Source organism: Haplochromis burtoni, unplaced genomic scaffold (genome assembly GCF_018398535.1).
Source record: "Haplochromis burtoni strain Fernald_Lab_line unplaced genomic scaffold, NCSU_Asbu1 Contig_7, whole genome shotgun sequence".
NCBI classification, from domain to species: Eukaryota; Metazoa; Chordata; class Actinopteri; order Cichliformes; family Cichlidae; genus Haplochromis; species Haplochromis burtoni.
The window spans coordinates 2,760,395-2,774,676 of NW_024582368.1; the positions used below are offsets into that span (position 1 = coordinate 2,760,395).

General features: G+C 38.0%; 1 protein-coding gene across 8 annotated transcripts in view; it reads left to right on the top strand.

The window, feature by feature from the left end:
- LOC102291985 (protocadherin-15) overlaps window positions 1-14,282 on the top strand; it is a 209,037-nt gene that overhangs the window by 34,138 nt on the left and 160,617 nt on the right. The window contains exon 1 of one of the 8 annotated variants that reach the window (XM_005914100.3): window positions 7,192-7,477. The exons of the other annotated variants lie outside the window; for them this stretch is intronic. The gene's annotated coding sequence lies outside the window, so the exon portion shown is untranslated. Of the gene's footprint in view, window positions 1-7,191; window positions 7,478-14,282 lie in introns of those variants that run through there. 8 annotated transcript variants of the gene reach the window in all.

The following is a 14,282-nucleotide window of genomic DNA, read 5'->3' on the forward strand; positions in this document are numbered from 1 at the left end:
GGGGGGGGGTTTATGTGAGCACGCTCAGAGCTTGAAGCAGAAAGCCTAGACTGACAGAGAAAGCTGACAGCCACTGTGGTGATACGTGTTGTCTCCAACTCGGCTTTTAGGTTTTGTCAATCCATATTGTCTGGAATCTTAACAAAACAAGATCACAAAGATTTAATGGATATGCATTTATAATTTTCTTTTACTCAATATAATTTTCAAGTAATGTTGACAAAGTATTTATTTCATTTCAGTGAAGCCCAAGAAATGAATGAAGAAATAGTTTGCTCTTGGTCTGAAACTATTCTGTTGTCCCTTCAGTTTGGGTCCTTGCCGCGTCACCCATATCTGATTTCAAGTGTCAGAAGCATTTATGTGTATCTTATAAATTATGTACTACCTATCTTGTACAGACATGTACTGGACATCCACACTCATGACAAAAGCGGGCATCAAAATGCGACTGCTGCCATGTTTGGTGTGTTTGCAGGTGGAAATAAAAGGGTTATCTTGCTTCTCTGTTGGTGGATGATTGGAGTAAAGTCTAGATTTTTAAAAAAGATTCAATTTTTAATTGAATCTGGTTTTTGCCAGAAACTGTTTGCTAGACATTCAATTTCATACAAGAAATCCAATTTATAATTAGCTTTCTGCCTACTGGGCAGAGGTTAGGAGCCTTGTTCAGGGAAAGTTTTAGAGCTGTTGTTGTCTCTTCTGTCCTCTCTGTATTGGCTCAAACTTCTTTATCTTGGCCCCATCTCCCTATCTTAGTCTTACCTCTCGATAGCATCTACGTCCCTTATCTCAGGCATCTTATCTGTAGTGCCAGACACAAGGAATCGAAATCCACAAAACTGAGATAAAGGCAGAACAAGACTCCCAATTTCATAGAGGTGAAGAAATGGAAAATAAGCTGTGCACATGAGTGAGGAACAAAATATTAAGTCTTTTCTGCATTTACAATAGAGCTCAGTACATGCACACAGTGTGTTTAAAATGGGGGGGGAGAAAAGAAAAAAGTTTTCATCTGTCAGTCATCCTGCTTAACAAAGGTGTAATTTTACAAAGCAGTAAATCTGAATTTTAAAATGAATTTATTGTTTAATCATTTTTATAATGGTTTCTACTCTCCCCTTTATCTATATCCCTTCAAAACATCCTGAATCGTGTATTGATTTCACGGAGTGATAAAAGAACACCATGACATCTAAAAGATGAGCTCTGACACCAATTAGTGTCCACAGAAACTGCTTACTTTGGCACTTAATTGATCCAAGTTTCCAAACTTGTTAAGTTTTGATGGATAATAAGCACTTGATATGATTCTGTCCAGTTTAAAAGTTGAAAGCGTATGCCAGTCTCTTGAAGAGATCAACTGTTCATTTAGGTGCTAATGGACTCTCTAGAGGTATGATTGCCTCTGGTCATAACAGTAATAAACTCTGGTAGCTGTCAAAAAAGTTCTTTTCCCCTTGGTTGCCAAGATTTACTCTAAAGACGAGACGAAACAAACAGAAGAAAAAAATCAGTAAGGGCGAACATTTTCATTACATGCCTCTGTTGGTTTCTAAAGCTTTTGGGATTGCTGGTAACAGATTGGGTTCTGGTGCTATAGTCCCCATGTGATCCAATTATCAAACCCCTATAGCTTTTCCACCCATCTGAGACATATTTTACTAGTATCTGCTCCCACACAGCTGCAGGGCAAATAAAAGAAAGAATTACAAGTACTACATAAATAACTTTGCAATTGTTTTCATTGCAGGTGCAACCAGTTAATACACTCCTAGCAGAATTGTTCTTATGTGAAGAGACCAACTCTGCTATTCTAAAAAGGCTTTTCTGAGTGTTCATACTGTAGCATAGTTGTTTGTTTTTTCTTTTCAAAATTTTAATGGGACACCACATTTTTAAGCATATAGCAGGTAAGCGACAGCTAATTTCCTGCTTGAGTAGGTGGAGGTGAAGATCAACTAAAATGAATAAATGTCAATATTACACTGAACCTGCTGGGTGTATCTAAAATGCAGATTTGATGTTTCAGTGCTGTCTTCATATCATGTCTCCCCAAGCTAGCAAAATATGAATTAATGCAAGTTTACATTCTAAGACATACGGCCTTATATAAGCAAACTGCTGCATTCGACAGGTTGACTTTGTTTTCCCTAGTGTCATCCAGTGTAGGCAGCTAAAAGCCTTTTTTACACCAACAATTATTTCTTGCAATGGAAAGAAGTATTTCTGAGCCGTTTCAGAAAAAAGGCAACAAAATGTTACCTGATTCCAGGTATGTTCAGAACTTCTAACTGTGGATATGTTTTAGTGTATTTACTTATTGGAAATTCATATAAATGTTTAATTTTATCAGACTTTGAGCTTGAATTTACATTCTTAGACTTAGCATATTTCCCACCTTAGTGAAGAGCAAGGAGATGCCCCACTGTGGTATTTTGAACAAAGTAGTGACAGTTATTTTTAAATCCACCCCCTGTGCAGAGTTAAGCCTGTGGATATTCTGTGCCGCACTGATGAGTTAGTTGTCTTGCTCTGAGCTCGACCCCCACTCTTATAATTTGATTAAAATCACATCTGAATGATATACTTAATAAGAACAAAAGAAACAGCAATTACATTTTTTTCAGATAGTTGAGGTGTCAGTATTGGCCTCACTTCATTATTTGTGTATTATTCATGCTCATAAAGAGAGAGAGAGAGAGAGACAGACAGACAGACAGACAGAGTCAGAGAGAGAGTCAGAGTCCTGTTGGCTTTCTCTGACCTCTCAATCTCCCTGTGGCTCCCTCCCTCTTTCTTGTCTGCTGTCTCAGTTGCTCTGACCTCTCAATATCACACAAGCTGTCAGTGCCAAACTATGAATGTCCCTCGACACTTATTTGACTCAGACACCCTTCAGCGTTTCCATTTGCACACAGCCAATTTCAGTTTTTATAGAGGGCTGGGTGGCAGCTAGTGTAAACCCTGCAGTCCAAATAAGCCAGAGTAGAAGTAATAGTAACAAGTGCCCAAAGCTGAATTATGTGAGTTTGCCAGTTTGTGCCTTTGTCTGTTTTTTTTTGTTTTGTTTGTTTGTTTGTTTGTATTCCCATCTTGTAGCAATTTCTGCTATTGTACTAACTACCCACGATCCTTTCAGCTGACTGGCAAGTATAAGTAAGAACTTGCTAAATGGATTCTGCAACTGTACTGTAATTCTTCCTTAACTGTAAAAGTTTATGTCATAATAATAAACTATTCACAATCGAATTCATGTGCTCATGAAGGTGTTTGCAGAAAGCTCAACAGTGGAAGTGCTTTGTTCCTTTACACTTATAGTTAAAGGCTTTCTTTCAGCACCATGGACAGCGCCAACAATTTCCACAATGATTCAACTACAGTGGCACTACAGTGTAGCTAACAACCTTGCACACTAATTCAAAATTCAACTGTGCTATTTTTTTTTCCCTAAATAATTGTTAGCATAGGACTCTTCTCACTCACGGTTGAAGGCCTTGTGCAGAGAAAAGTCCCAAAACTTAAAAAGTTTTAAGGGAAAAAAAAAAGTGTCTGAAGTTGTGTGGGTGGCGGCTTAGTAAATGCAGGTTGATGCTCTTTTGGGAACTGCATTATGAAGTCCAGTTCACATAGCTCCAGAAAATGTACTGAGAGAGGAAGAGACAGAATTTGTCAGTGTTCCGTCCTGTGCTCAAAAAGCAAGCCATCCCTATCATACCCTAGACTTTCTTCACGCATGGTTTCACACATCACCACAGGCTTCTCATCTTTTTCACCTGTGGAACTTGGTGCAGTACAGGCACTACAAATAAGAAGAAGTGAAAATATTCATTTATTGGCAATCTCATTGTAGTGGTAACATCAGCCTCTAAAATCAACAACATGTACACTGCTTATGTGAACTTGCTGTTAAAATGCAGAACTAAGATTTTGAGCTCCTCAGTTGTTTTACACTTGGGAGTTTCTGTCTGGAATTGTAGATGCACGTGCACATCTATGCACATGTAAAAACTCCCACGGGATTGCCTAAAGGGAGCTCACAGGCAGAGAGGATTTAGGGACTGAACAGCTGAGTGCATACGCACAGACCAGGGAAATGATGCTTTACCAAGAAGAATTGCTCAATTTGTCCCAAGTTTACAAAAAAAGGAAAAAAAAAAAAACTCGAGATGAAACTTGAATTGTTCTACTGCCCATATCTTCATGCTCTTGTCTTTTACAAGGTGCATAGCATTACTGGAGCTGCTTCTTTAACAAGATTATTCAGAAAACGCTATAAGAGCACGACTTAAATAGGTAAGGCAATATCAAACAGATTTTTGAGAGAGGGCTTCCAAGGAATAGTGTTCATTTTCTGCTTATTTGAGTATGACCACACTCTCTGAGCCTGCTATCTAAATGATTTATTGTGCAAGTGATTCAATAACTTGAAAAGAAGTACACACCCCACCAGCTGACTCCTCAGTACGAAGGAAGCATCAGTTCTTGCACTTTCCATGTTTCCATGTTAACCGATTGGCTGTTTGAATATCAAAATTGATAGCGCTGAATAATCCTGCAGATGGTGTTTGGGTAATTGTTTGCCCACCAACTATCCAAGTTTGGAAACATCCATTTTAATATGTTGGCAAAATTCAGTATGGAAACAATGCACCTTCAACCTAAAACAAGGGGAAAAAAGAATGAGTGAGTATTTTCTTGCATCTCCTCTATGTGAGAAAAGAAGGCATTCATTGAGAATAATTAAAGCGCCGCTGTCTGTCATTTTATGCAGTCTATATCTGCTTGGCAAAATCAGTTTCTTCAGCTTGAAAGAAATGACTAAAGGTGTTGTATTAATGCAACATCACTAAAAGGAATTACCCTGTAGAAGGCTTGCCTGCTTAGTGATTGAAACTTCAACTGAATACAAATAAGCAGTGTGCACCATTCATAAAGGAACCCTCAGGCTTCCCCGGCTATACAGGCAAAAGCCACAAACATTGATACAACTCTGAGCATTCCCAGAAGAATACATGACACCTCAAAGTCAACTCAACTGCTCCTGGTTGGTTATTTATTTATTTATATATTTACTTTTTTTTGGGGGGGGGGGACTGCATAATTGGTTTCAAATGGTGAAACCTTTGGAACTATTATATGAATTATGCATTACTTGTCCAACTCAAGCCCCTTCATAGATAGATATAAAAACATTGTTAGCATGATATTTACTCATTATCTGACGTACTATAACCACTTAAGCATACACATTTATGATACATACAACACACATAGAAACACAAACCTGGATATGTATGATGTCAGTTTGGGGATTTCTCACTAAGAAAACTTCACTGGGGTGCTGAGACGAGAGCGTTTCTCAAGAGCAGAATATCCCTTAATCATGCTTCTCTGAAGAGTGTCTACAGTCCTGCCCGAACTCTGCCCCCTCGTTTTCTTTGGTGCAACAGAGAAAAGATGAGAAGGGGAGTTATTGTGGCAGGCCCTGATTATAAGAGAGCTTTTGCTCAAAGCTTTTCTTTAGGTGGCTGTGGCTCAAGAGCTAAAGTAGGTCCTCTGCTAATAGGAAGGTCTGTGGTTTAGATCCTTGGCCCCACTCTTAGTCTATATATCAAAGTGTCCTTGGGCAAGCTGCTGAACCCTGAGTTGCCCCTGATGCAGGCATGTAGTAAGAAAGCGCTTAGTGCCCAAATTGAGTAGAAAAGCACTACATAACTTTAGTCCATTTGCCGAGTGCTGGTAGTCATGACTTAACTCAAATTATCTCTTCATGCTGATATGGAAACATGCCAGTTAGAGCTTTTTAAACTCAGTTTTGAATTTCAAAAGCTGACTACATGTGTAATAATCTTATCACATCTTAAATCCTAATAATGGGTCTGATGTGCCATTTAAAAATGGGTCTTTTAGATTAAAATCAGAAAACATGAAACACAGAACTGAAGCTGCATTCTTTTGAAAAGGTAGTTGCTACTTATGAGTTTCAAACAAAATTACAGGAGAAACATTATAATGAGGCTTGTGATTGTGAAAGGTTGAAGAACATCTGATTCCATTTATTTATTAAGGATGCAGTTTAAAGTTGTTTCAATTTCAAAATGCTAGTAAATGAGCCTGTTTGCTGAGGGTTTTTTTTTTTTCTGTTCCCACAGGTCAAGCATGGATATGCTTTCTGTTCTGTAAAACTCATAATGTGGAAGCTCTTAAAACCCTATTTTTGACATAATTTCACTGGTGATGTTTCAAAACTGTGGCAACACTTTTTTAGTGGATAACATGATGCAGGTGTCCAGGTGTAGGTTTGATCTTTTTTTTTTTTTTATTTCTCTCATGGATGGGACTGTGAGGTAAGAGGGTCCACTATTTTCATCAGTCTGTTCAAATGTTTAGAGCATCTGTCTTGACTGTGATCATGCATGGACTAAAAAGTATTAAATTTAATTTCCATTAATTAGATGGTTGTGATACTAGTTTCTGTCATGTAATTTGACTTTGTTATGACTCTATTGTGCCTCTCTGCGCCTGCTAAATGGAGACAAGCTGTTCTCACCAAATTACATCTGCTGTCTGAGAAAGATAATTTCACATTTTTAGAAGAATTGTCTAAAATTTCATCGCTATTGACATTATCTTTGCGAACAAGACCCCCGCCCCCTCCACAGCAGTGTCTCTTGTGTAGAAACTGTTTTATTGAATATCTGTGCAACCTTTAGTTGTGACTTATTCGGCACAGTAGCTAATTAGAGTATATTGATGGAAGGCTTTTTGTTGTTGGTTAAGCTGTAGGGAAGAAAAGTCCAGCGATTGTTGCAAAGTGACAGGTGAATCATAGCTGACTGCCTCCAGTCAGTGGTGTCATTTCTCAGCACCAATTGGTGCAGACAGAGCAGAATAATAGATTTCGCTCAGAAATAATCGACAGCTGACAGTAAATGGCTTTTGTTGACCTTCAGAAAGTGCAGGTTAGCTATGTGAGAGAATGGCTGTGCATTTCACAATGTAATAAGTTATGGATTAGTTTGACCTTAATGAGAAGCTAAGGGGACTTTTTTGTTGCTGTTGCTTGTTAATTAGTTAGGTTTTTCCGCATCATCCTTTATCATCCTGTTGAAGATGAGTCTTTTTCAGAGAGTACTGACCCAAGCTGGCCAGGTGCATATCCAGTAAATATGGTGGGAGGAGGGGCAACGGTGCTTTAGCCGGTCTCACCTTTCATGACCTCTTGTAATAAGATTACCTGGTTCACACGTCATGACTAGAGAGAGAGACAGAAAGGGGGCAGTTATCTCGCGGTGGAGCCAGGCTACGGTCCGGGTGGAGTGTTGCTGTGCCTTGCTGTGACTGGTTAAAGAGATCGGGGCAGCAGATGTGCCCGCGCGAGGGGGAGGCTGTAGCTGCACTGACAGCCGGCATTGGTGGCTCCTTTCCGGGCACTGGAAGGATTTTTGTTGAGTACTTCTTAAGCCGAAACATGGTAAGCCGTCTTCTTTATGTTTTGGATGACTGTCATTGTGATTTTAAATTTCCACACTGCCTCGGAGCACCGCACGCGTAGAACAGTGTCTTCACTGCGCATTGGTCTTCTTTTACCATGAAATAGGAGCGTGTTTATGTCACTGCTAGTATTTCTTTCTTTTTAAAACTGTATTATAGATGTTCCCCAATCGATTAAAAAGGCGCAGTCGTTTACCTTAACTGCCCATTGATGTGTACCGCTAATCTCCGGAGGGTGAAGTTTTCAAACACTGACTGAAAGCAGCATCTCTCACTAATATATCATTAGCTAATGCCTGTGGTTAGGTATGACCTGTAGTTTGGCTGACTGCGGCTGTGTTTTTAAAAATATTTCAGTGATCCAGTTGTTGATGAGTATGATTACCGTAATCACTTAAATTGCGAGGAGTTTCTCAATTGGACAGCTGCAGTTTTCTATTAGCTGACTCCCCCCCCCGTTCTTTCTTTTTTAATCTCGCCTCATATGCATATCAATAACGGTATTCTACCATGAATATTCATGCAGTAACTTCCCCCTGAGTGTGTGAGAGGGAGCCTATCGCGCTGCAGGAGATAATGCTTCAAAACGTGATTCACTCATTGAGTCTATTCAGTGACTCACACGAGTCTTTTACAGAAATGTAACAAGACACTGACTTGATCCCAGCATCTACTCATGCAAGAGTGTAGAAACCTTTTTTTGAAAATCCCAGTTTTTATCAGAACTTATTCATTTTAAGGGCTAATTTTCAAAATGCACGAATGACAGTAGAAGTATAAAGCAGTGCAAGTCCATATTATTGTAAATGGCTGTAGTCCAGTTACTTGTGAGACCTAATCACCCCATTCTCACAAAGCATCATCACAGCCTGCTCAGCCAGTTTGAATTAAATTATTATTTAAGACCCTGATTTTGATCATTCTTGAACACATTCGGTGCTAAAACTATATTCATGTTGATTTTTGTTGCTCAGACTTGGACTTCTTCCTCTCTCACAGCAGCAAACAAACAGCTGTCACTGATAACATAAATGACAGCTGTACTCCCTTTAGTGACTTCAGTGGCTTGGCTTACTTTGATGCTTAAATGGAGTGAACTTCATTCCTGCTATTAGTAACACCTGAGCTGTTCTTGCTATGACAAGTCAAGTTCCCTGTGAAGACGCAGTGCTGTCCAATACAGTTTACTGTCTTATTATTAAATCTTTTAAAATGTCCAGAAAAGGCTAGCAAGTGGCCTTTGAGTTAAGATGTTTGTTTTAAACTATAGTACTCATAGCTTTAAATGTGCACGCCACAGATTAGCCTTTGCATTGTTGTTTTATTTGTAATCCACTGGTAGTTTAAATTGAGGCAGGCAATGGACTGCAGATGCATAATGAAACATCTGGCCCTGCATTTTTGACATGCATTGTCTTTATGTGAGCTTGCAAACTTGTGGTCATGTGTTTTTGATTTGCTCTGTATCTCTTCTTTCAGAAGAAGTCAATTGTTCTGTTGTTTTTCAATAAGATGTCTAACAAACAATATATGATTGGATGACAGAGATCTATAAAATATTAGTTTATCAGGTGCCTGAGAGGCAAGTTATGCTCCATAAAGAAAGTAGTATAAAAGCAAATGGAAAGATTCAGCACCCTAGACACGGTTTTGTATACTTAACCAATCATAGAGTAGGAAAAATGTGTAATTACATAGATATCGTTGTGCATTTATTGCATATTTTATGTATTGTAAAACTGTTTCTGTGGTATATGTAAGATGTGTTGCATCATATATTCCATCTAAGTCAGTGAACTGATGAAACAGTCTCATTTATCAGTGTCTTTGATATTATCAACATCACTGCTGATTAGTTTTCTCTAATTTTTAAACCTTTTTTCAGAAGATGACATAAAGCATTATTTGTTTCGGGCAGTATAAAAGTTGGGAGCAGTACCTGTAACAGCTGTAAGTTTGTCTAGATTTCAGCAATTTTCAGAATGGCCACTAAGACGAGATGCTGTAGAATTCCCATAAAGCCCCTGAACTGTATTCGAGGTTTTCATTAAACCTGCGTGTAGTTTCAATGGACAAATTACATATTAAGCTCGTTCTGCACTGAAGCTTTGGTGGATACTGCTAGAAATGAGTTCTTTTACTCTAGTTTGGACTTCAAGATTGTATATACCATTTTTATTGTTAGGATAAAGGACAGGCAGCTCTGGGCAGCTTCTCTTTAAGTATTAATAGGAAGAAGTAAAGAGGTTATAAAATACTCTGGTAACTGAAGTGAACCAGAGGGGAAAAATTAGGCAGTGGTGAATTATCCTTAGAAGTAATGAAGTGTCTTGTTCATAACAAAGGATGAAGAATGAGGGGAACCCGTAGGGTGTAGTGCATACAGGTGGCAGTCGAAATGAGACCGCCACTGCATGGTCACTCTTAACTTGGTGTAGCTTCTTTGTTTTTTCCAAGAATGAAGAATTTTAAGACAGCTGGGTGGCTTTCCATTTTACTTTGTCTCATCATTCTCATTCAATATTAAATTATAATACTCAGCAGTCCACAGTTACACAGCTTAAGGCACTTTGTGCTCAGATCACTTTGTATGAGCTTTTTGAATTCAATTAGACTTCACCTTTTTATAATTATGCTCACACCAGGCAGATCGGTATGTGTATGTGTGTGATAAAACAGTAATTAACAAGCGCTGCCATACTCCCATGACTGACTAATGATCTAATCTTGTTGGTTGCATCAGAAAAAAAAAATGTGTGTTCGGTGCTGAAACTAATAAGACTGCACCAGTTTTGCAGCTCTTGAGAAATTAACATATGAAACAATATTGGGCCTTTAGTCACGGCTGTAATTTTAGGGTTAATGTGTTTTCTTATTGTAAATTGTGTAATGTAATATAATGCTAGTTATATGTTGATGCTGTTACCACTTTAAATGTTAGTCTTTTTTTTAATGAAGAGCATTGCCAACACTGTCTTAATGCCTGCGGTCCTCAGAGCCATTTGTTCTTATTGAAGAAGTAAATCTTGGAAAATAGGTCACAAAATACCTAGGCTTATGTGCTTTATTTGACAGAAGGCAGCTATGTAAGTCATTTTCTGCAAATGTTACTGAAAAGAGAAGTTCAAACTTGTTAGGGGGATGATAAATCACACACACACACACACACACACACACACACACATATATATATATATATGACCAGGCATGCCATGCTCAAGTGGGTATTTCCAGCAGCAGGACCAAAGCTGTGACATTGACTCATATCTGTCTGTTTGCACAAATGATTTTAATAACTACAAAGACTCAAACTGTTTAAAAGTTTAATTAATTTCTCTCCACATATCAAGCTGCAACACTGACATATTACCACCTCCTAAAGTCTTATGGGAAATGTGTGAGCAAAAAGTTACGGGCTGCACGTCAAACTGACATGAACATTAGCTGCATACCGCCGTTTGAAGCAACACTGATTACATATTTGAGAATCTACCGAAACTGTAAAATTGTATGCTAAGGGGGGAAAAACAAAACAGTGAATGAGCTGTAGGGGTGATAAAGCCCTCTACTGAGCTCAGTGAGACTGCAACATTGGGTGATCATGGGGCTTCATATGAGCTTTCACATATAGCAGTCATGTGATCCATTTTATAAAAGAGTATTTGTTAGAACACATTCAAGTGTAGCTAGATATAATCGTGACTCTTTAAAACATCTGAACCTCTTTTTCTCTTTTTTTGTGTCTCAGATTTCACAAAGTGAAAATACACCATGAGTTATTAAAATGGGATTTCATCATAGGATAAAGAATATCTTCCCCACAGTGCATTACTGTCATAAACGTACTTATCATTCAACAAATATGACTTTATTCATATGCACAATGGACACCTCGGGGCAACCATTTCAATATTATTTGATAAGAGACCTGTGGGTAGTGATGCCTGAAATGATTTGAGTCCGAGTGCAGAGGGAGAGGAAGAGGAAACAGGAGCAACTGTAGCATGCCTTCCTCTTCCTTTTCATCTTTGTCCTGGTGTTTTCGCCTTCCAGTGTTATTTTGCAGATTAAGAAGAAATAATGTGGGTTGTATGCTTTTGTTATGATTTACTGTCAACTTCTCCATTTCCATGTGAGGAACGGTGGGCATGGCACAGCCAGACTACCATTATCAGATCATCAGCTCAGTGTCAGGTATCAGAGGTAGTAAACTCTTCATTTCATCTTCACCACCTGCGGTGTAATGAAATGAGTAGAGAGTGTGGATGGAAACCATTAGCATTGAAGAAGTATGACACGCTGTAGTGAGCATGGAAATGAGCAAAAGACACAGGTGCAGTACAGGTGATTGGCAGGTAATCTGATTTCTGCACCAAGAGGTAGCAATGTAATTTGACAGGATATATTTTAATAAAATCATGAAATTCCTGAGTGCTGATATATATTTTTTCTCTCATCAAAGTTCCATATCATCTGCCTTTCCTCATTTTACTGTTTTAGCACTGCGACAACCATCCCCAATACATTTAACTACACATTTGCCCCAAGTTCTATATGCCAGTTCACTTGTTCTACTGTACATTAGAGAATTACTTAAATATTGGTATATTGATCTTGGAGCATGATCTATCTACATTTTGTCCATCAGTACAACATGTCAATTCTCTGTCCACTCTACAGAGTGACAGCTTTAACAAAGGTAGTACAACCTTACATTACAAATTAACAAGTGCTCTCCCCCCAAAAGGAAAATTGTCAGTGAGCTAGGAAAAGATCTGCATCTGCATCACATCACAGATGTATTGCTCTAGCTCTCAATACTTCTGTAGTTCTTGTAGACTTTTCTTTCTCAACATACCATTAAATACATGCTAGCATGCAATATTTGTATATTTGTTCATTAAATGATTATTTTGATACATAAATTTGAAATGGTGAAAAATTCTTTTGAATTCATTTTTTATTTAATAGTTAAATGTTGCTATCTAGCTTATTATGGTGGTAATTAAGGGTTACAGTTCGTCCTAGAGTTTAATGCAGCGACATTATCAACTTCATCCAGTTTCCCAGTTATGGAGGATAAATATTTTCAAAGGTACAGCATTGTTAACTCTAAAATTCTAACAGTATCCATCAATAATCCAAAGAAATCATTTTAGCTGCAAGCGCTATTGTTCATAGTTCTGATTTTTATGGATTCACTTATCGTTTACTTATTAGTTATTAATGTGGGAAAGCACCAGGTCATACATCATCAATGTAGCTGTTACATTCTCTGAGTCTAAAGCTACAATGGTGACAAACTAATGGCACTCCACTGCTGTGAGTTTGTCACCATTGTTTTGCAAGGCATATGCAATTTTTTTTTTTCTTACCAGGCCCACTTTTCATAGGTCAGGCAACTGTTGGTGATACTTTAATAAGGGGGGGGGGGAAGCTGAATTAATAGCCTTCCATAATTAAGTCATTATTTTTAGCTGTTTTCACACTTTGGACTCACACAGTCCTGACAGAGACTGCTAGAGCTAACTTATTATCTTATTAATCAACTTAATTTATTGAGTCTTTACTCAATATCCTCGGGCATAATTAATTACACAAAAAGAAGCCACTAGTTTGACTGCATTTAAGTATAAAATAGTTAAGTCTAAAAATCTAAAAATAGTAGGCTTACCTGCTGGCATTTACATTTCAAAAATCAATGTATTACTTAGACTATCTGTCCAATTAGGGCCTTCATTCTTCAATAATTCTTTTGTCCATAAGTTCATTTAGTTCTGTTTTTGAAGTTTTTGTAATATCGGCAGGTGGGACGCTGATCAGCTCAGTGTCTGTTGTCACAAAATGCCATTTTTACACCATGCTGTGTTTCATATCAAAGTTGTATTCCCTTCAATTCAGTATTGGTATCATTAGTTCGTTAGCTTTTCGTTCTGTGTAAGTATGTTGCATAATTTGCACAAAATAAACACATAAATGTCTCACAGGATTTGTATAGCTGTTGCTCATTTGTTGACTCATTTTAGCCTACTTATCGTCTGTGTCATGTTTTTGGAGTCGGCTTAGCATTTTAAGATTAGGACTACCTTGTAATCTTATCCTGCTTTATGCAAATCAATACATTCATAATTGTGCTGACATCTATATTTTATGCAAGGCTTGGGTCAGCAGATTCCTCTTGAGGATAACAAACATAATATTTTAACTTTCTAAGGCAGAGTGCATCAAACCACATCACCACATTTTGTTCAACTGATTGGACTCTAGGTTTGCTGGTCCATTAGCTTACTCTCTACAGCCTACATGGTGATTTTTGAAATGTGTATTTTCTTTAGGCAAGAACAATACAATGATTGATGTGCAGTTAGTTTAAGCAGATTCTTTGTTCCTGCTTGTAACCTTGGTGAAGATTTGGCTAAAGTTTAAGACAGATCTTTATAGAAATCCTGATAATTCCTAAGAGTACCTTTAGTCACATGAATGTTACCCACAGAGCTGTGTTGGCACATGAAAGACCTATTTCAGTACAAGTGAGTGCACTCTGTATTTTAAACCGGCCATTACAGAATCCTTTGAAGCATTGGAAGCAGTCAGAGGAAGTGACAGAGGTGAGTGGATTTCTTTGTGCGTTGGCTGACTTGTCACTTAAGCAGCCTTTTAGGAGAGGAAATGTAGGTTTTTGTTTTTTTTACAATGAAACATCTTAAAAAAAAAGAATTTAGACATTAGAACTCTGAAGTCATCTCGCAAATATAAATGATGATGTTTTGAAAATGCACACAGCT